The sequence below is a fragment of the Mustela lutreola genome, chromosome 4 (assembly GCF_030435805.1).
Source record: "Mustela lutreola isolate mMusLut2 chromosome 4, mMusLut2.pri, whole genome shotgun sequence".
Taxonomy (NCBI): Eukaryota; Metazoa; Chordata; class Mammalia; order Carnivora; family Mustelidae; genus Mustela; species Mustela lutreola.
In genome coordinates, this window is record NC_081293.1 from 125,690,292 (window position 1) to 125,714,208 (window position 23,917).

At 37.6% G+C, this 23,917-nt stretch overlaps 1 protein-coding gene across 2 annotated transcripts in view; it reads left to right on the top strand.

Moving 5' to 3' along the window:
* GRM3 (glutamate metabotropic receptor 3) overlaps window positions 1-23,917 on the top strand; it is a 222,522-nt gene that overhangs the window by 146,828 nt on the left and 51,777 nt on the right. The gene's annotated exons all lie outside the window — the stretch shown is intronic.

Sequence of the window (23,917 nt, forward strand, 5' to 3'; positions counted from 1 at the left end):
AAATATTACAATGATAAAATGCTTTCATTTGCCTAAATTGCTAATAATCATCTCCCATGCCATTAGGGCATCATTCAAATCTACATAGTCTGTTTCAATTGGTTTCTCCCCCAAAACATGAAAATTTGCATGTTCAAATCATCCTGTTATTGGAGTAAGTGGCAGTTCTCACATCTCCTCTATAGGATCACTTGGCAGTCATATGACCTAAAAAAAATCACTGGTAGGACTTATGCCCATTGGTTCCTACTCCAAAATTCTAATTCCTAAACCAGCCTTGAAAATAAGAACAAATTTATCTGCCTGCGTTTTGCACATCTTTTCCTCATTCTACCTAGAGGGAGCCAAAAGTAGTAGAAATCAGTTATGTCAATATTTTCTCCTATTCATCTACTAGAGATGTCTCTTACCATTGGAATGACTGTTTATAAGTGGCAAAGATTAAACTCTTTCTATGCCCTGTATTCCCACAAGTGCATTCCATATAGAAATAACAAATATATATTTTATATATAATATCAAATCACCATTTATCTCAAAATCCCAGATCAGTTTCCACTGACATATCCAAAAAATAAGAATGGACCACAGAATTAGTAAAAAATAGTATCTTTGCTCTAAATATAAATGAATTTCACAGGTATCTGTAAATACCATCTACAATGCACTTAAGTCTTACAGATAAATAAGATAAGCAGCCTCCCTACCCACTTCTCACTACCCTCGAGTTTATTATTGATCTTTATTCCCTACATATATTCATTAACCTTATTATTCTAGTCCATCCCTCACTCCTCAGTATGCAAATATACAAATCTATCTGCTCATCAGCAGCTACTATAGAGGGAGTTCTTAGATTTCAGAGAGCCCTTGCAAGGTATTTTATATAACCAAATATTTTCCTTCATTTCCCAGACTGAGTCTTAAATGGCAAAGAAAAGTGAAGGAATAAGGCCATTATTTGGATAAATGAAACAAAAGTATCTTCTTTTTGTCTGTCTTGTTCAATTACTGGCTTTGATTCTACAATTTGGTTCAGCTTTGTAAACTTGACCACAAAGTGCTATTTTAGCCTTTTCACTTTGTTCAACATTACCAATAATTCTCCACCTCTGAAGACAAAAGGGTGAAAACCAGGTGGAAACTACAGAGAAGACAGGGAACTTAGACCAGCCCCCACTGCCACAATGCTTAGTAATGTGGGAATTGGACCAGAAAGTACCTTACTATGAGAGGACATTGAGATGCTAAAGGAGCTAAATATGTATATTTTAAAAATAAGGTTAACCTAGTTATCTCTTGAAAAGTAGGTTTTGTTTTACATTTTTTTTCTGAAATAGTATCTCTGTTTTTCTAATTTGAATATTGACCCAATGGACTAAGTACAATAGTAAACAGCAAACAATCTTTGCTCAAATGGGTTAAAAAAGTCCTCTTCCAGACATCTGCTTGTACTTAGCGCATTTACTCCAAGATTGTTCTGACAAAGGACAGTTGCACCCAACCTCCTAAGGGCTCTACTCATTACAGGATGGAAAAGCTAAGCCTCCTGAGACTTTTAACTACATAAATTAAAATACTCTGGTTCCTCAGTACGTTCCTACTAGCTAGTTCCAGCACTGGCCAACATGAGTATCCTTGGAGTTAACCCAGTTTGATATTCCTTTTACAAAAAGAGATTTTTGCAGAACTATAGTTTGTAAAACATTCTTCAGAAGAGTGAGCTCTCCCGTCATAGGTTCTAACCACTATCTACCTCTTGCTATGCACCCTATATTCACCCTTCCTTCCATAACACTACTTGCAGTTCCCCAAGTACATCATACCTTTACTTTTGTCCTTGTATCTTCTGTACATGAGATGTACATGTAATGTGTATGTGTGTTTCCTTCACCTAGAACCTCTCTCCCGTCCCCATCTACCCTAACTAGTACCTTCACTCACTCGGTCTCCATTGCTACCACCCTGGTCCTAGCCACCAAGCCATCTCTAGGCTACAGTTCTACAACAGCCTCCTAACTGATTCACTCTGGCCCCTCTCCATCCCAGCCTCCACAATCCATTCTCTCCACAGCAGCCAGGATGCCCTTTTAAAACTTAAATCAGAGCAAGTCACCTCTCTACTCACAAACCCTTAGAGAGTTCCCCATTTCACCCAAAACTAAAAGTCAAAAAGTCTTTGCAATGCCCTACAGATGTCTTCCCGGATCCACTTCTTCCCTGTCCTTCTTGCTCTCCTGTCATGACCTTTCATTCCCCCTGCCTCCCTTCACTCCAGCCATCCTTGTTTCCAAAGTCAGGGCTCTTTCCACTGGCAGCTCTAGCCATCTGTAATGCCCAATCCCCAGATATCTCTATGGCTAGTCAGTTCCCTTACGTCCTTCGGGCCTTTACTTTAATGTTAGCTTTTCAGAGACCCACCAGGCAATCCTTCTGGAAGTTGTAATTCACCGCCGCTACCCCACCACAGACATCCCTATTTCTCTCTAAGCTGCTCTACTTCTTTTATACACAGTGATTTTTTTCCCTTTTCTCTTATACCACCTCATTTATTTTCATGTATATTCTCCACTGTTTGATCTTCATACTTGAATATAAACGCCATGAAAACAGAAACTGTTATCAGTTTTTTCACTGACAGAGCTCAAGCATAATGGGTGCTCAGTAAGTATTTGTTGGTTACGAATATCACTTGACACCCAAACTCATATTTCCTTCTCGGTCTCCACTACTACATTGTGAGCTTTTTTAAGGCAGAGAATGTATGTTTCATCTCTGATCTCAAATACACAGCATCTGGTATAGAGTGGGCATTATATAAATGTTTACTGAAGGAATAAGGAATGAGAAAAACAATCAATATATTTATAATATTCTTTTTATAAAAATTTAATGTATATACTGTGTTCACTAACAAGTGAATTTCAACAAAGTATATGACTTCTAGAATGGCTTGCATTTACTCAAACACTGTCCTTTACTTAAACACTGTCCTATCATTGTATTTGAGATCAATTTAAAACCTAACAGCAATAGCTCTGGCTCTGTTATCCATCTCTGTTTTACAGATGAAGCCCCAAAACTCACAGTGATTTGCCCAAGGTCATCATCTGGTTAGTGGCAGGAACAAAGACTGAAATCCAGTCACCGGGTCTGAGGCTGCTTTCACCAAGGACCCTGGGATGTTGAGGTCTTTAAGGCCAAATACCCAACATCATTTCTGACATATATTAGAACTTAATGGTATGTTGACTGAAGGAAGGCAAGACAGTCAACAGTTAAGTTTGAAATATGTTTCTTTCTGGGCTCTTTCTTATGATTCCTTTAATGCTCCCGGGCCACTTCTCCAATTAGTTGGAGCTGAGATGGTTCATAAAACACCCACACTTTGTTAGCTGAGCCTTAGAATCTAAACCTTAGGATATTAAAAAATTTTTTTCAAAGCTCTTTTTTGTTGTTAGTAAAGTGATTTCCATCTGAAAGGGCCATATCATCCAGAATTCTGAAAGAAATATTTAAATGCGAATTGTTCGTTGACATTTGACTCTTCATAATTGACTTTGAATGAATTCCATGTGCTAGTCATGTAAAAGGAAAGCTTAAACTACCAAGTGAGTTAGAAAGAGATGAAGTAGAGAGGGATATTAAACATCCACAGCCAAGCAATATCACTCTCTGCTGTGTGTTCACAGTACAGTGCAATCTCTTTTTATTCGGAGACCAATTCCAGAAAGTGGAGGAGAATAAAATCACTGAGTGACAAAAGGCCTTCCCCAAAGATGAACTTGCCCCTACCTCTCAATTGACAGAGGTGGAAATTCAGAATGTCAGTATTATTATCTTCACTTACTGAACCACATAAAAGTGAACTCAACTGTCAGAATGATGTGGAAACCGGAGTATACCCAATTCAAAAGAAAAAAGGAAGAGCTCCCACTTACTGAACATACTGCCAGGGGTGCTCCAAGACACATCCACTGTTGAGGAGGCATTCTCTTGGAAACAACACTCATAGCATTCCTCTGTGTGATTCACTGGGGTGGGTGGGCTAGAATGTTTAAGGGAAAAACTGAGAACTTGGCACAATAGGAAATATATCCAAGATCACATAATGAAATACGTCACGTGGTAGTCATTCATTCCACAGATGTGATTAGACTTCATGCTGGGACCTGGGGACACAGCAGTGAACAGGAGCAATGCAGTCCCTGCTTCCTAGAGCCACTCAAGTATAGAAGCAGGATGATCAGGGCCTGCAGTATTAGGGTCTTGCCCTAGTCTCTGTGTTCTAAGTTTTCATTTTGAATTAGAAAATTATTATGTATCTTAAGGTAAGCCCAGAAGAAATTTCCAGCTCACTGGACATATCTCCCAGGGTTTTACTTGCAAGCAAAGGGGTCAACTCTTATGCTGGACTTGTGGTCCTAATAGGACTGATAATAGGACACACAACAATGACAGTTTTTGTTGTTCTTGCTCATTTGGTTGGTTGCTTGTTTTTTTTCTTTTTTCTTTTTTTTGGGGGGAGGTGGAAGGTCTTGAGGTGAGGTACACTCATCTCTTGGTGTCAGCAAGGAGGCAGACTGCTGAGATCAGAGACCTGGAGCCTGGTGGGGATGGTGCAGCCTTGTTCTTATGTTTACAATTCTCCACACCAGAGGCAGAAAATGAGTAGTCCAACCTCTCTGTCCCACTCACCTCTGCATCTGACTCATCCAGTAGGTCCAAGGATCACTCCTTGTTGAGACTATAATCACAGAACACAGGCCAGGAAGGGCAGATTTTCTGGAACACTGCACTCCAAGGAATATGTTTGAGCTGGCCCCAAACCAGCAAGGCTCTCCTCTTGAAAAGTACAGGCCATCCAAGGCACAGTGAGGAAGCCAAAATGGTAATGGCCACATCTTTAGATGAATGGGCTTTGAAGTCCCTGAAAGAGCAAACTGCTCTTGATCTTGCTTCCTCTCCTGGAACATTTGTAGTTCCCACAAAAGCACAGAAACTTGTTCCAGCACTACTGATCAAAAGCATTTCCAAAATGTAAAGATAAATATCCTGTATTTCTTTCTTCCCTTTTCTTTCTGGTCAGCTTCCTGGGGTCATAGGAATAAGATTTAAACCCCCAAAGGACACCACTAATGTGGTTACTTATTTGTTTATGCACCATGCATCTGTGCTTTGGTGTCTTAGAAGCTTGAGAAATGATTCTCATTTTAAGGTCACACGGTGGAGAACAGGAGTCTCTAGAAGACCTCATTTTCCACTTGGCCCTGAGCTTTCTGCTGCTGCTGCTTATTATTCTTATCATATAGCTGTTATTATTTAATAATCCTTATGATTCATTTGAAGAGCCATCCTATCTACGAAGCAGAAAAAAGTAATCACTCCTCATGAAGTATGAAAGAAGTGAATTCTACCACCTTGCTAACCAGAAAAAAGAACAATAAATATGCTATCTTCTAGATGTTTCCGGGCTTTTTGGACATTGTGGTATATTTATAGGAATATCATTTGCAAAGGTGTCTAGAGATTGAGGAAAATACTCTGAGCATTTTCTAACACTATAGCTAACATGTAGTTTAAAAATAAGTTCAGCCTATGTTCCTGACCTTTGGGACACCTGGTGTTATCCCACAATAACCTAGTCTTTCAAGGTTTCTAATCTCAGTTGAATGGGAAACACATGTTTTTCTACTTCATCTACCTTTGTGCTACTACTCATCTTCAACAGAACACTAGAGAGACAAAATAGATAAAGTGTTTCTGATAGATTCAGAAAAAAATTTCTGCTCATTATGGCCATCATATTCTTAAATAGAGACTTTTCTGTGCAGAATTTAAAAGATTAAACTGTCATCAAATGATGTAGGAGATTATGGGGGATCCTTCTCAGAGTTGGGTTTGGTAAACCTTCCTAGGAACCTAAGGGAACACTCCTAATACTGAGCAGCGAGCACAGCTTCTAGAGATTAAGGATGTGAGGTTGCATCCTGAGGAGCAGGCACTGAGGAGGAAGGCTAAAGAACTCAACGCCAGGTCACCATTCTCACCTCCCTCTTATTTTAAATGTTCAATGAGTGTCCATACTGTTGTTAGTCACTCTATATGATGTCTCCAGGAAAGATTACATAGTCATCCTTCACATTTTTTCTCCCAACCTCTAGCATTATACCTGAGGTAGTATAAGCCCTCATTTGTATCTAGTTCATTCCAAAACTATGATGGTGAAAAGGATTTATCCCACTGTCTCGGATAAATTAGAATTTGATAAGGTGGCTGAGTCCCCAGAAGTTAGAGTACTCAGTAACATTTCGGAGTATTTAAAAACTTAATTCCATTAAAAAAATTATAAACAATTTCACTAGCACAGAGTTGATTACATATTACATTTCCAAAATAGTATCTCCAATACAAAATTATGTTCATACACATACTAACCTGAACCAAAGATGATTAGATATTCTATGGCCATTAATATGCTTTTATTTTTTAATTTTTTAAAATTTTATTCCAGCTCTACTAAGATAAAATCGACATATAACTTTTTTTGGATAATTTTTTTCCATTTTATTTTATTTCTTTTCCATGTTCCAGCATTCATTGTTTATGCACCACACCCAGTCCTCCATGCAATATGTGCCCTCCATAATACCCACCACCAGGTTCACCCAACCTTCCACTCCCCTCCCCTCCAAAACCCTCAGTTTGTTTCTCAGAGTCCACAGTCTTTCATGGTTCATCTCCCCCTCCAATTTCCCTCAACTCCTTTCTCCTCTCCATCTCCCAATGTCCTCCATGTTATTCCTTATGCTCCACAAGTAAGTGAAACCATATGATACTTGGCACTCTCTGTTTGATTTATTTCACTCAACATTGTCTCTTCCAGTCCCATCCATGTTGATACAAAAGATGGGTATTCATCCTGATGGAGGCATAATACTCCATTGTATTTGTGGACCGTATCTTCTTCATCCATTTGTCCATTAAAGGGCATCTTGGTTTTTTCCACAGTTTGGCAACTGTGCCCATTGCCACTATGAATATTGGGATACAGATGGCCCTTCTTTTCAGTACCTCAGTATCATTGAGGTATATACCCAGTAGTGCAATTGTAGGGTCACAGGGAAGCTCTATTTTTAATTTTTTAAGGACTCTCCACACTGTTTTCCAAAGTGGCTGCACCAACTTGCATTCTCACCAACAGTGTAAGAACGCTCCCCTTTCTCCACTTCCTCTCCTACACTTGCTGTCTTGTTAATTTTGCCCATTCTAACTGGTTTTGATTTGAATCTCCCTGATGACTAGTGATGATGAACATTTTTTCATGTGTCTGTTAGCCATTTATGTATCTGCTTTGGGGAAATGTCTGTTCATGTCTTTTGCCCATTTTTTTTTAATTTTTTAAATTTATTTTCAGCATAACAGTATTCATTGTTTTTGCACCACACCCAGTGCTCCATGCAATCCGTGCCCTCACCAATAACCACCACCTGGTTCCCCCAACCTCCCACCCCCCCCTTCAAACCCCTCAGATTGTTTTTCAGAGTCCATAGTCTCTCATGATTCACCTCCCCTTCCAATTTCCCTCAACTCCCTTCTCTTCTCTAACTCCCCTTGCCCTCCATGCTATTTGTTATGCTCCACAAATAAGTGAAACCATATGATAATTGACTCTCTCTGCTTGACTTATTTCACTCAGCATAATCTCTTCCAGTCCCATCAATGTTGATACAAAAGTTGGGTATTCATCCTTTCTGATGGAAGCATAATACTCCATAGTGTATATGGACCACATCTTCCTTATCCATTCATCCGTTGAAGGGCATCTTGGTTCTTTCCACGGTTTGGCGACCGTGGCCATTGCTGCTATAAACATTGGGGTACAGATGGCCCTTCTTTTCACTACATCTGTATCTTTGGGGTAAATACCCAGTAGTGCAATTGCAGGGTCATAGGGAAGCTCTATTTTTAATTTTTTTTTTTTTTTTTTTTTTTTTTTTTTTTTTTTTTTTTTTTTATTTCTTAAGGAATCTCCACACTGTTCTCCAAAGTGGCTGCACCAACTTGCATTCCCACCAACAGTGTTAGAGAGTTCCCCTTTCTCTACATCCAGCACTTGTTGTTTACTGTCTTGTTGATTTTGGCCATTCTAACTGGTGTAAGGTGATAGGTATCTCAATGTGGTTTTGATTTGAATCTCCCTTATGGCTAATGGTGATGAACATTTTTTCATGTGTCTATTAGCCATCTGTATGTCTTCTTTGGAGAAGTGTCTGTTCATCTCTTCTGCCCATTTTTTGACATGATTATCTGTTTTGTGTGTTTTGAGTTTAAGGAGTTCTTTAAAGATCTTGGATATCAGCCCTTTGTCTGTACTGTCATTTGTGAATGCCTTCTCTCATTCCATGGGCTGTCTGTTTTGTTGACTGCTTCCTTTGCTGTGCAGAAGCTTGTGATCTTGATTAAGTCCCAAAAGTTCATTTTCGCTTTTATTTCCTTTGCCTTTGGAGACATCTCTTGAAAGAAGTTGCTGTGGCTGATGTCAAAGAGATTACGGTCTATGTACTTCTCTAGGATTTTGACAGATTCCTGCCTCACATTGAGCTCTTTTATCCATTTCGAGTTTATCTTTGTATGGTGTAAGAGAATGGTTTAGTTTCATTCTTCTACATGTAACTATCCAATTTTCCCAAGAGAATGGTTTTTTTTTTCCCCCACTGTATATTTTTTCCTCTTTTGTCCAAGATTATTTGACCATAGAGTTGAGGATCCATATCCAGGCTCTCTACTCTGTTCCACTGGTCTATGTTTCTATTTTTGTGCCAGTACCATGCTGTCTTGATGATCTCAGCTTTGTAGTAAAGTTTGAAATCAGGCAACGTGATGCCCCCCAGTTTTGTTTTTCTTTTTCAACATTTCCTTAGCAATTTGGGGTCTCTTCTGGGTCCATACAAATTTTAGGATTGTTTATTCCAGCTCTTTGAAAAATGCCAGGGGAATTTTGATCGAGATGGCACTGAAAGTATTGATTGCTCTAGGCAGTATAGATATTTTAACAATATTTATTCTTCTGATCCATGAGCATGGAATGGTCTTCCATCGTTTTGTGTCTTCTTCAATTTCTTTCATAAGTGTTCTGTAGTTCCTCAAGTACAGATCCTTTACCTCTTTAGTTACGTTTATTCCCAGTTATCTTATGGTTCTTGGTGCTATGGTAAATGGAACTGATTCTCTAATTTCCCTGTCTATATTTTCATTGTTATTGTGTAAGAAAGCAACTGATTTCTGTACATTGATTTTGTATCCTGCAACATTACTGAATTGCTGTATGAGTTTAAGTAGTTTAAGGGTGGAGTCTTTTGGGTTTTCCATATAAAGTATCATGTCATCTGTGAAAAGAGTTTGACTTCTTCATTGCCAATTTGAATACATTTGTTTCTTTCTTTTTTCTGATTGCTGTTGCTAGGATTTCTTAGTACCACGTTGAACAAGAGTGGCGAGAGTGGACATCCTTGTCATGTTCCTAATCTCAAAGGGAAAGCTGTCAGCTTTTCCCCATTGAGGATGATATTCGCTGTGGGTTTTTCATAGATAGATTTTATGAAGTCGAGGAATCTCAACTCTATCCTCTATACTTTGAATTGTTTTAATCAGGAACGGATGCTGTATCTTGTCAAATGCTTTTTCTGCATCAATTGAGAGAACCATGTGGTTCTTCTCTCTTCTCTTATTGATTTGTTCTATCACATTGATTGATTTGCGAATGTTGAACCACCCTTGTATCTCAGGGATAGATCCCACCTGGTCATGGTGGATAATCTTTTTAATGTACTATTGAATCCTATTAGCTAGGATCTTGTTCAGAATCTTAGCATTCATATTCATCAGGGATATTGGTTTGAAATTCTCCTTTTTGGTGGAGTCTTTGCCTGGTTTTGGGATCAGGGTAATGAAGACACTTTGGTCCAAAACCTATGGGCTGCAACAAAGGCGGTCCTAAGGAGGAAATACATAACCATCCAAGCCTCCCTCAAAAAACCTGAAAAATCCAGAATATACCAGCTCTCTTTACACCTTAAAGAACTTGAGAATCAACAACAAATTAAGCCAACCCCACACACAAGAAGGAAAATAATAAGATTAGAGCAGAGATCAACGAGATAGAAACTAGAGATATAGTGGAACACATCAACGAAACTAGAAGCTGGTTTTTTGAAAAATCAGTAAGATCGATAAGCCACTGGCCAAACTAATCCAAAAGAAAAGAGAAAGGACCTAAATTAATAAAATTATGAAGGAAAAGGAAGAGATCAAAACTAACAAGAAGGAAATAGAAACAATCATCAGAAATTATTATCGACAATTATATGCCAATTAAGTTAAGCAACCTAGATGAACGGATGCGTTCCTGGAAACCTATAAACTTCCAAAACTGAATCAGGAAGAAATTGACAACCTGAATAGACCAGTATCTAGTAACGAGATTGAAGCAGTGATCAAAAACCTCCCAAAAAACAAGAGTCCAGGACCTGACAGATTCCCTGGAGAATTCTACCAAACATTCAAAGAAGTTATACCTATTCTCCTGAAGCTGTTTCAAAAAATAGAAACAGAAGGAAAATTTCCAGACTCTATGAAGACATAACTTTTTTAAGTGTAAGGGGTACAATGTGTTGACTAATATCTCCATCCCATCACATAATTACTATTACTTTTTTGTAGTAAGTACATTTAAAAACTACTCTCTTAGCAACTTTCAAGCATATAATATATTATTATTAACTATAGTCCCCATGCTGTACATTAGGTCCCCAGAACTTATTCATCTTGCAACTACAATTTCTATTATTTGACCAACATCTCCTCCAATTCCCTAGCCCCTTGTAAACAACCATTCTAATTGTTTCTATGAGCTCAGCTTTTTTAGAGTTTGCATATAAGTGATATCATACAATATTTGTCTTTCTCTCTCTTACTTCATTTAGCATAATGTTTGTAAGATCATTTACGTGTCACAAATGGCAGGATTTCTTTCTTTCTCATGGCTGAGTAGCATATACATCTTATTTATCCCTTCATCAGTTGATAATTTGGTTGTTTACATATCCTGGGTATTGTAAATAATGCTGTAATGAACGTTGGAGTGTAGAAATTTCAATATCCCGTTTTCATTTCCCTTGGAAACATACCTAGAAGTGGGATGACTGGGTAATTCAGTAGTGTTTTTTTATATATATATATTTTGTGAGAAACCTCCATATTGTTTGTCATAGTAGCTACACCAGTTTACATTCCTACCAAGAGCATACAAGAATTACCTTTTCTCCATATCCTTGCTGACACTTGTTACCTCTTGTCTGTTCAATGACAGTCATTCCAACAGGTATGTGGTTACATCTTATGGTTTTGATTTGCATCTCCCTCATGATTACAGACGCTGAACATCTTTTCATGTACCAGCTATTTTAATATCTTCTTTGTAAAAATATTTATTCATTACATTGCCCATTTTTAATTGGATTGTCTGTCTGTCGCCATTGAGTTGTGTGAGCTCTTAATAATATGTTAAATATTAACCCTTTATGACACAGACAGTTGGCAAAGTTCTCCCATTCCATGGGTTCCCTTTTCATTTTGCTGATGGTTTTCTTTGCTGTGCAAAAACCTTTTTATTCAATGTAGTTTCACTTGTTTATTTTTGCTTTTGCTGCCTTTGTTTTTGGTGTCTAATAAAAAACCTCATACCATGACTGAGGCCAAGGAGTTTACTCCCTATGTTTTTTTCTAGAAGTTTTATGGTAGTAGGTCTTATAGTCAAGTGATTTTTATCCTTTCTTTTGTTAATGTGGTATAACACATTAATTTATAGATGTTGAAGCATCCTTGCATCCTTGGAATAAATTCCACTTGATCTAATGATGTGGAATCCTTTTAATTTACTATTGGGTTTGGTTTGCTAATATCTTCAAGATTTCTGCATCTCTGTTCATCAGGCAGGAATATTGGCTTGCAATTTTTTTCTTGTGTGTCCTTGTCTGATTTTGCTATTGAGGTAATTCTTTATAAAATGAGTTTGGAAGTGTTCCCTCTTCTGTTTTTTGGGAAGAAATTAAGAATAATGGTATTAACTCTTTTTTAATGTTTGGTAGAATTCACCAGTGAAGCCATCTGGTCATGGACTTTTATTTGTTGGGAGGTTTCTGATTATGGATTCAATCTCCTTACTAATAATGGGTTTGCTCAGATTTTCTATTTCTTCATGATTCAGCCTGGGTTGTATGTTCCTAGGAATTTATTTAATTCTTCTAGGTTTTTCAGTTTGTTGGCATGTAACTGTTCATAGTAGACTCTTATGGTCCTCTGTGTTTGTGTGGTATCAGTTTTAATGTTTTCTCTTGCATTTTTTATTTTATGTATTTATTGTATGTAGTTAGACCCCTTCCAGGGAGTAACTAGGTGATGGATATTTTCTGTCTGCTCCCTCTGCCCTGAACCCTGGAGTAATAGCTACAGTGAGAGATGTCCATTAATAACAGCTTCTCTGTTTACTGTGCATTTTGTTGTCACAAGTCCTGTTGGCTCTCTTGTTGTCACAAGCCGTTAGGGGGCCCTTCCCTCAGGTGGAAGTCTTAAAAGTTGGGATGTTATATGCTGAGTCCAAATCCTTTACTCCCCTGGAAGAAGCTGAAGCTGGGGGTTCCCTCCTGACTGTGTGATGCTGTGCTAGGGGTGGAGTTTATGGCAAAAGTGCATCTCAGCCCTTCCTATCCATTTCAATGTAAGTGTTTTTTTGTTCGCCCAATGTATAGACATCACTCAGCTGATTTCTGGATTTCTTTAGAGGAAAATGCTCCATGTATAACTGTAAATTTAGTGTGTCCATGGGGAAGGAGAGTTCAGGAGCTTCCTATGTCACTTTCTTTAAAGACTGCCATCTGGTTTCATTCTTACAACCAAGAATCCTGATGAGTATAGTATAATTCCTTTATGAATGTTTGTCTCCTAGTGGCCATTAATAACTTGCCCATTCATTCATTCCTCCTAGCAGATATGCAATGAGTTAACGAAAGTTTTTAAAATATCATAGAAAAAAATTTAGGCAATTGAATGTGACTTTAAGTAGTGAACCAGTTCAGAAAACCTCATTATTTCTATTTAAGTTGTAGAATGAATTTATCATGTGTAGAACCCAAGTGAAGATTTGTTTGAGAGCCACTGGTCTAGGTCACATAGATTCATTTTTGAGATAAGACTATACCCTCTACCTCTACAAGAACTCCATTGGCTATTTCTCATATTTGACCACTGCAAACTTCTTACATAATTCATTTTTCATGGCAAAGCACTAACAGAATTAGGAATTCCTAGTGCTGCTAGGGAAAAAATTTTTTTAAATATGGAGAGGATTTGTGCACTTTTCAAAGAATCTTTAGTATTCAGTGCAATTTAGTGTTAGATCCTACAGAAGATGAGAAAAAATGAGTAAGTAAGTTCTTTCTGCCCTCAAGTAGCTGCACAGTTAGTACAGGCAATTCAAAAAGATAGCTTTTACAGCCCAGCAGTTTATCTTGGGCATCTTGAAAAGGTCTAGTAGCATAGTACAGACATACAAAGGAGGGGTCAGCAGTGAGCAGGGAGTTAGGAAAGACTTCCTAAAAGATGTAACACTGGGTATGAGTAAGATTTGTCAAGAAGGAGGGAGAGAGAAAAAGATTTTCAAAGTGAAGAGATTGTGCCACACAGGCATGTTCATAAATTTTCAAATGTTTTACTTCTGTTTAACCTGTATTAAAGTTCAGAGCTCCTTTGGAAACTAAGATTAAATTGAAACGGTAAAGTATTGATCTGCTTTTTAGATTAAATCTAAAAATGTACATTTCTAGTCCTCTTATATAAAAATGTATAAATTTTTCCAAAATCATACTATTGATGGCCACTAGCCTATCATCTTTACCCTGAACTTTAGCTAAAACCAATGAAGGAAGTTCTAACATGAGGAAGGGGAGAAAAAGAAGTAGCATTTATTGATTACTACAGTCCTAATAATAACCATTTTATATATTTCATTCATTAATTCTTAGAAAAATCCTGTCAGGTAGGCAGATATTATTCCCTCTATTTTATTGATTTGTGGCTCAAAGGACTTTAAGGACTTTCTCAAGTTTGCAAAGCTAAGTAGCTTCCAAAGACAATCCAAAACTCTCTGTTTCTTAATCATGTATTGTTTTCCACTATTGCTTCTTAAGAAGAAAAAATAAGTTTGTAGCTAGAACAAGGATATAGTCCCATTATCATTTGCCTCACTTACTATGTGCAGTTGCAGCACTAATAAACAATTGCACCAAAATGTTCATTATTCAAAAAGGAAATTGTTAACTCTCATTAACTACCATAATGATATCTTCAACAAAGAATGACTCATAACAAAGACCTCCAATTAATACTTCACTTCTTCCTCAGAGAGCATCAAACTGTAGTAGATCAATATATGCAGTATCATAATGTTATTTCCAAGAACCAAATTGGAAAAAAAAAAAAAAAAGAAAGAAAAGTTATCAGCCTACAGGTCACTGTGTCTTAAATGTTAATACTACGTATTTTCCATCATCCCATTCTCTCATTCTAATTATAAGCCTTCTTACTTAATTAAAAGTAAAATAATAAAATAAAGGGAGAAAAGAGTGGATCTGAAACTCTTCCAGAATTTTGATCTATGACCCTAATAATTTTGTGGGTTTGTCTGGTGTAGTGGTAAGTTTTTCTCATTGTGTTCATGTTGTTGGGTCATGGTGGTAATTTTTTTTATAGTACACATCACAAATCAAGTTTTCTTTGTAAATAAAATTTAAAAAACCATTGATACTTTCATAAATTAGAACTTCTTAAGAATTTTCTACCACAAAGCTTTGTTTGTAGGCTATCCAGTCACCAATAATCACATGGTAGCACTGTACCACTTCTCAGTGTACTTAAAACATTTTCTCTGTCCCTAAAATGTTCCTGGTCTAATAAACCTCTAAACCTTGATTATCTGAATTTTTTAAAAAGTAGAAAACAAAGAAAATTTAACATTTCTTAATAAGCAAAAGCAAGTCTTTGGATACTGTAGTTATTTATATATTCATCAAGAACTTTGTGTCAGCTCCAGAAATATTTTAAACAGAAAAAATATAAATAAAATGTTCGTAAAAGGAAAGCCAGAGCACCAATTTCCAGAGATGGGTTCCTTCACTGCTTCTGCCTACCTAAATTCTCCCTATGACTTTACCCTGTGCATGATTCTCACTCAATTCCTCCCTTTTCAGTATGGAAATTTATTAAGCTCTTTTTCTATATTTTGCCTGGGAAGGGTCTTCTGCTGCTGAATTAATGCATTAGCTAAATAATGCAAAAAAAGGAAAAGGAAGGCATATTTTGTCTTATTTTTTTTCAGAACATTATATCACAGTTTCCTTTAAAATACTGTGGCAGACAAATAAAGAAGTGAAGTAAGATCAATTAATTGACAACAGAAGTAACGAAATAAGAGCTTACCATTCCACTTTGCTGGCATCTACAGTTTAAATTTAGCCATCTAAACTACTAGACCAGGGACTGAATGAACTAATACAATTCCCTGAGTGTGCAGGCTCATCCCTGTTTACCATATCTCAAGCCGCAACGTGGCACGGAGTTTATTTTCCTGTCCCTCAGATTTGATGGGCCATCGCAAGAACTCACATAGTCAAGAAGCTAAAATGAAGACGCTGCCAAAAAATCAGAATTCTAAAATCTTAATAATAATTATAGATGTAGATCAACGGTCACTTTATCATTTTAAAAACACTTTTAAACTATCACTAGACCCTTGCCACAACCCTCTGTACTCAACTGAGCAGATGTTATTATTATTTTCTTGATGAGAAAATGGACAACGGAACAAGTGGTCACTTGCCCAAGTTCAAAGAAAAAGAACCCTTCCTGGATTGGAATTCATGTCCTTTGATCATTATCCAGTGATATACCCCCTCAACTTCCAGTGTAACAGGCAGGTAATGATACCTGTCTAACAAAGCAGAAAAATGTTACTGAAGGCAAAAACCAGTCTGATTATATTTGTTGTTGGAGCCTTGACAGAATTTATTGACACTAAGCAGAGCAAGAGACACTGAATCCACAAAAATTCATCTTCATTCTAGATTTGCCACTGCATGGTTCTGGGGCTTGGGACAAATCACATAGACCCTCTAAGACTCATCTGTTAATATTTTAGAAACATGACAGATCTGTTGCTTGCCAAATAGAACTAGCAGATAGGGTATTTTTGCCCTTATCTTCCATATGACTAAAGTGTTCTGCTTCTGGGAAGATTAAAATTTCTGGATGTAGTTAAAGAGGATGGTAATTCACATTCCACTCACACTAGGAAGACTTCCTGAAAGAAATAGGATTAGAAGTGGACTTTGAATAACCAGGTCAATTTCCTGCAGTCATTCAGTATTTATTGCTGACTTTATATACATCATCCCAGCCCTAGACCCTAGGAATTAAGCAGTGAAACCTAAGAAGGCCCCTCCCCTCGCAGAGCTTCTGTTCCATAAATAAGCGCAAATCCATAGCATGTCTCATGCCACAGAGAAATACAAAGCAAGGCAAGAAAACCAGAGAGTCCCATGTAAGTGTGTTGAGAAAATGGGGGCAGGTAGGGTGTTACTGTCTTATATAAAGTGGTCAGGGAAAACTGCACTCACAATATGACATATGACCAGAGAACTAAAGGAAGTAAGGGTACAGGCCATGTGGAAATATTAGAAATATTAGAAATATTAGAAAGAAATATTCCCTTCCCCAGGAAGGGAATAAGGAGACCTGAGTTAGTAGGAGAGCCTACTTGATGTGTTTTAGGGGAACCAAAGAACCAAGGTGGCCGGAGGAACTTCGCATGTATGAGGTAGAGGAAGTAACTTTAGGGACATGGTGGGGTCCAGAACTTGGAGGACCTTGTAAGGACTTCAGTTTTTACCCTGAGTTAGGTTAGAAGCCACTGGAAGCTCCACAAGAGAAGTGACAGGAGCAATAGCAAAGATTTAGAATAGGGCACATTTTAAAACTATAGTTACACATTGGAAAAGCTAATAAAGAAAGCCTGTCAGCACTGACATCCTAATATATATCTTCTACAAATACTGAGGAATCTGAGACATTTTAATTTCTGAAGAGTAAACTTTTTGTTAAAATTTCCAAGGTACTCAACTAGAATCCCAATCAGTTCTGTCTGTCGTATGCTAGCAGCCAGGCACCAATGAATTTACTTTTCATATTCAGTGGTAATTTTTATATTCCACCTGAAGACTGGACAAAAGAACTTACCAAAATCACTGTGTGATTCTGTAGAAATTTCTACACTCTCCATCCAGGATTCCTACCATACCATTGTTGATCCAACCTACACAAAGAAAAAAAAAATCACTTGAGTGATGTTTGCTTATCTCCAAATATTGGTATAATAGGATATTCTTCTCTGTATACTCCTGTCTTCCCCACAGGACAGAACCCCCAATCTAAGTGGGCAACATCAGGTAATCCACAAGTTGTTTTGGCCTCTTGCACTTCCTGTGCATAGCAGTTGATGCAAAGTGGCGTACCTCTATCCCCATAATATTTATTATTAATGATAGGACCATCATGTATGGGCTTCATTGATCAAACTATTAAGTCATTTCTGCAACAATTAATGAAGCATCTTTCTTATGTTAGAGACTAGAGAGAAGACAAAGAAAAAGATATGCTCATTATCCTCACTGCTAATCTTCTGGGAGAGACAAGGATATATCCTGAAACGATTAATGAGACAGGATACCTAAAGAGCTATAAGGAAGTATTAGGGCAATTAAATCACTTGTTTGGTACTTCACATTTAAAAATATACACGTACGTATAGCATTTCATTTGATTTTTATAACAACACAGTTTGCAAACAAACTGTGCTTATTAATCATTGTGGGAAGTAATGCAGTTTCCACCTACAGAGTGAAAGGAGGGAAGGAGTAGTTCAAGAAAGGCCTCTTGAGAGGAACTTAAAAGATAATTCATTTTAAAATCAAGTGAATATTTGTATAAATTAAATATGCAAGGCATGTTAAAGATCCCAAAACTAGAGCCAGTGCCTTCTCAGCCGAGGGTGGGAGCTCCCGTTTTTTGGTTTGTGATGACCTTGGATTTTTCTCTTTTAGGAAATTCTGGCCGGCCTGTAGTGGTTTACTCAGTCTTATCCCTTGTCAAAAGATCAAGAGGCTAGACACTTCTGCTTAACAGTGCTTAAGAAAAAGACATTGAGACCCATTATGTGGTTGTGGTCATTATCTACATTTGATAACCTGGCAAGCACAAATTTTGTTCTCCAGAGTAACATGGGTATAAAGTGAAATGAAAATAAAATGGCATTTTGCTAGAAACTCATGATTACTTACTGCTTTTATTATGAAGAAAAATGATGTTGATGTATTCTTTTTCCTCAGCAGTTTCATATTCTGGTTCTACTTGACCAAAAATGACAAGGTAATCTTACCTGATTCTTCCAAATTGGAAACCACTCACATAATACATTATCTGAAAATATTCCCTCTTTATATTTGGAAATGTCTTTTTTCCTGAGCCAATCTAACTCTAATTGAAGGTAACTTGCATAAAACCAAGTATTGTGGCACTAAACAAAGATTCGAGGAATGTAGGTTCGCCCCAGGTTGTGACATTAACTAGGCCTGAAGCCTTGAGCAAGTTACCCAAGCTCTCTGGGCCTCAGTTATATCATAGATCAAAAAATAAACTCTTCTTGAAGGAACCTTCTTTTTTTTTTTTTTTTTTTTTAAGAAAAATTTAATTAAAATACTAATTTCTCTCTCACACACACATCCCATACCACATACAAATACACCCACTGGAATAAGTTCCTATCTGATTTCATAAAATCACCATAGAACAGGTTTGTTTGTTTGTTTGTTTGTTTTTAATTTTTTAGTACCACTAAAACAATGGGTCAGTTTTCCCACTTCATCAAAATTTCATGTAGTCAGTTCTGTTTCTTGTCCTGTGGGAGCATCTTTAATCGATACTGGCCAGTGTGTCATTGTTCCTGTTTTTTTGGATCTCACAATAAAATGGCCCAGAACATCTACTTTCGTGTGATTTTCACCATAAGGGGACTATCACGTAAGAAGCAGGGAAAGGAGGGCAGGAACTGACAGCAACTGATTTCAACCACAAATTTTTGTTTACAGCACATGAGGTGCATTCCAACTGCTTCATAAGCCATCGTTAGAGAAGTTCATGATAAGGGACAACAATAAATTTGCTGAAGGGCCAGGAAAAATCATTTAGCTTTATGTCTTTTCAAATTCTTTTTTCAGATTGCTAATATAAAGAATCAACTTTTCAAACTTTAAGCCACTTTTAGCCTGTTTCTAAAAGAACTAATAAAAAGAATTAAAGTACTCCATGAACTGTTTTGTTTCTCTGTTCTTGGTATTTGATTTTTCTTTCCTGCAGTGTCCCCACTCACCCTCCAGGAAGTATCACATCCAGGGACCAGTGAAGGTAGATGAGTAGAGATTCGGCAATTTGGATGACACTTTTACCAATCTGATGCCTCCGTGGCAAATAGCCTTAAACCTTGAACTATGACCTTGACGCTACCTCACATTCATGTGACCCCATACCTGGAGAGGTTTCCTAAGAGCTCACAAAGTGGATCATTTGGGCAAAAGGGGAAGGAACCTTCAAGATTACTTAACCAAAGTTTTTGAGCTTTTTAAAAAAATTAGCATAATTATTTTTTAAACACTATTAAAAAATATACCTAAAACAGGTAAAATTGGGAGTCATTATGGTTGAACTCAGGAGGTGTTGGGAACCCTGATAGCCATCAGATAGCCTGCTTTCCTTCCCTTCCCCCACTTCCATCCCTTATACTCATTTACTAGAGGAAGAAATCAAAGGCATATTTCTATCTATGTAATAGAAAGTTTACATAATAGGTATATAATTATCTGTTGATATCTCATATATATAAAAAATATTACATAATACAAGCCTCTCTTTTTTTTTTTTTTACTTTTAAGATTTTATTTATTTGTCAGAGAGAAAGAGAGAGAGAGAGAACAAACAAAGGGAGTGGCAGAAGGAGAGGGAGAAACAGGCTTCCCACTGAGCAGGAGGCCCAATGCGGAACATGATCCCCGGAACCCTGGGATCATGACTTGAGCCAAAGGCAGACGCTTAACCGACTGAGCCACCCAGGCTCTACTTACTGACTTTAAACTTACTAGTTTTTATTCTGACCAGCAAACTTAGGGTTTTTTAGAAAAAAAAAAAAAAAAAATGTACCCACTCTACCCCAAGCAAATGAGGGTGTGAGCCATCAGCTGTGGTCACTGTGTCCACAACCAGTGCAGCTTGTTCATTTGAACTGTTTGTATGGAAATTACCCTATTTTGAAAGGTTAAAAGTAGTGAGAATGATTCAAGGTACTGATAAGAAGAAACATATGACTGTAAAAGAAAAGAGGCTGAAATAATTTTTTTTCAGTGGAGAAAAGTGACCAATTTTGCAAAGCACATGTGAGGTTAAGCTTGGGAGAGTCCCACGGATTCTCAGTGACAGAGTGTGACTCAAAACTTGGCACAAACTTATGAACTTGTTTTGATACATTTGTACATCAGGAGAAAAAAAGAAACCGAGAAAAGATGGTCAACTTTGGAGTGGGTGGCTACAGAACTGGTATTTACCTCTGATGCCTGTTCACTTTGTGTTAATTCCAAATTCTGTTAGAATTATAATCAAGAACTTGAAATTGACTCACCTTAAAAGCATTACCGTTGAAACTTTTGTTCCTAGCCACAGGTGACTTGGGGTTTTAAAGCCTGTTTGAATTCTAAACAGAATCAAAGTGGGCATCACATTTGTGATGGGGAATACAGCTGCTGAGAAATCCCTCACAGCATCTGCGGGGAACCTCAAAGGCAATAGCCTCCTGGCATATTTTTCAAGTATAAGAATTAATCCATTTAGAAAGAGAATAATATATCTATTATTATAATAATATATCTATTTTACTACTTTATATGTTTAGTGAAAACGATGTGATTGTGTATAAACTTCCCTTGGTCACTTTGGATTTAGGACCAAACCGATTTATGAACACCTTTTTGGAGCCTCGTTCATTCATGTATTGAGAATCAGTTTGCTTTGCATAGTGAACAACTAAACTGAGTAACATCAAAAGCCCCTTATCTTGAATAAATTGGTCTATATAGAGGACATTATACTTAAATTTTTATTTTCCTTGGAGATACAATTTGATTGAGAGAATGAAGCCTAATCATAGTGAGCCTCATTATTATCAGAACTTCTGCAGTTATTTCAGAGTTCCAAGATTATTTTCCTTCCCCCACCCCAATTTAAAAGTACAACATAAAAATAAATTGTATTGTTTCAAGTAATAAAATCTATACTCATCTGCTAAATGTGCAAAACTCTCCCCATAAAACTAATTAACTAGATAAAAGGTCCATATCGGGCTTGAAGCAGTTCCTGTCTCTAAGGGCCTAACTCTGTAATTAATTATGTTTCTGAGAGTCTCTGAACGCTTTTCCAGCTTCATGGGTCCTTAGAAATGAGACATCTTGGGCATCATCCAAAATATCTTAATCTCTCAATCTGCTTAGAGTCAACTCCCTACAAGGAAGAGTTAAATGTCTTTAAAACGAGGCCTATAGTTCCATCCCTGATATGAGGAAGTGGTGATGCAACATGGAGGCTTAAATGGGTAGAAGAATAAATGAAACAAGATGGGATTGGGAGGGAGACAAACCATAAGTGACTCTTAATCTCACAAAACAAACTGAGGGTTGCCGGGGGGAGGGGGTTGGGTCGAAGGGGGTGGGATTATGGACATTGGGGAGGGTATGTGATTTGGTGAGTGCTGTGAAGTGTGTAAACCTGGTGATTCACAGACCTGGGGATAAAAATATATGTTTATAAAAAAATATATATATATATGTTTATAAAAAATAAAAAATTAAAAAAAAAAAAAAAAAAAAAAAAAAAAAAACCGAGGCCTATACATCCTCATCATTTAATCAGTTACTTACCTCAGGGTTCAGATAACACTAACTGAATTCTAATCAACCTCATTTTTAAAACATTGTTAACACTGGAGTGACCATTCACTGAGGTCCCTGTAGCCTGTTGGCTTGGGCGAAATCAAAGATATTAACAAAGCATCAGTTTAGCCCTGAAAGTGTATAATGCGACACAGATGTGCTGTTGGTGAACAGGACACACCTTGGTCCCTCCCTGTTAGAGCTTCAGACATTAGGTGGGATGTATGCAGACACATCCCAGCGGCCAGTCATCTCTTGTGTTAACCTCACCCCTCTAGGGAGGAAAATACCTTGCCAATTCACGACCTCCCAAGAGACATGACATCTTCTCAGCTAGAACCCTGGTTGAGCACACGTGCTGCTAAGGGCAAGATCCTAAAGAAATGCACTTAGAGATGGGGTCTCCAGGAACAGGCACCAGGGAGGGAGGAGAAAGTCTAAGATCAACTTCCGCACCACATCCTTTTGCCTAGCCCTCCACCTTGGGCTTCCCCACACAGCCAGACCAGATGGCTTTTTAAAGCTCCTCAGGGGAAAATAGACTATAAACCATATAAGCATAATCAAAAGGCATTCACAGATGACACCATTTCTTTATAAAGCCCATGACATGGAGTCAGTACCTCAAATTATATGACTGTGTCACTGCTTGCCATCTGAATGTACTCACCCCCCTACAGTCGTCTCTAGATTTGAAAAACTTTCAAGTTATTCTTTTTTTATTTTTTAAATTAGGAAGAAGGGGATTTTTTTTTTTAAGATTTTATTTATTTATTTGACAGACAGAGATCACAAGTAGGCAGAGAGGCAGGCAGAGAGAGAGGAGGAAGCAGACTCCCCGCTGAGCAGAGAGCCTGATGTGGGGCTCGATCCCAGGACCCTGGATCATGACCTGAGCTGAAGGCAGAGGCTTTAACCCACTGAGCCACCCAGGTGCCCCTCAAGTTATTCTTAAAAAACAAAGGTAACATCAACTTCAAAAGCAACTAGTAACGGATGGGATAGACAATACCAGAAGAAATGCACCATCTTGAAGATGTAAGCCACCCTTCCAAGATTGCTTAAAATGAAACTTGCATTTCTCCCCTTTCCCTTCAGATTTCATAGTGGCACCCTAAAGAAAGCTTGAAGAGGATCGGAATTTTTAATTACAGGCTCCCTTGCAGTGTTTACCAAACAGCTACTAGCCCTGAGTGTGGAGTTAGACTGTTCAAAGTCACATTTTAATCTCCTTGGTAATTGCAATTTGATTGCTGGTGTAAATTACCTAGTCGGCTTGCCACCTTCAGCGCCAGCCATTTCCCAGAGTGCATAATTTTGAATTAAAAGGCTGATATCCATCCAGAAGTTTCCCAGAATGTTTCATGGGCTCAGTGAATTATGCATTAAACAGAATTCTTTAAAAAGAAGGCAAGAGGTTCCTTTGATGTCAGCTGGGATTTTTCATCATATTATGGACTATTAATTTCTAGGCTCTTTTAGAGGTGCTTTTTTGAAATCTATGTTCAATTTAGGACTTCTACTGATCTTTCTCTAACCTTTATATTTTATTTTAACAGCATCTTATGTCACCCTGAATACAGCAGGTTCTGGCAGAAACCTAGTGGTTAAGTTCTTAGGGGTAGGGGCGGGGGAGGATGGAGAAAAGAGCAATTTGCTGCAAACACACCATCTGCTGGACAGAGCATGAATATACTTTAGGAGCTGGCCCTGGTATGAAAATGCTTTAGCAATTTCATGAGGATAAAACCAATTAGGGAGCTGAGATGGATATGGGA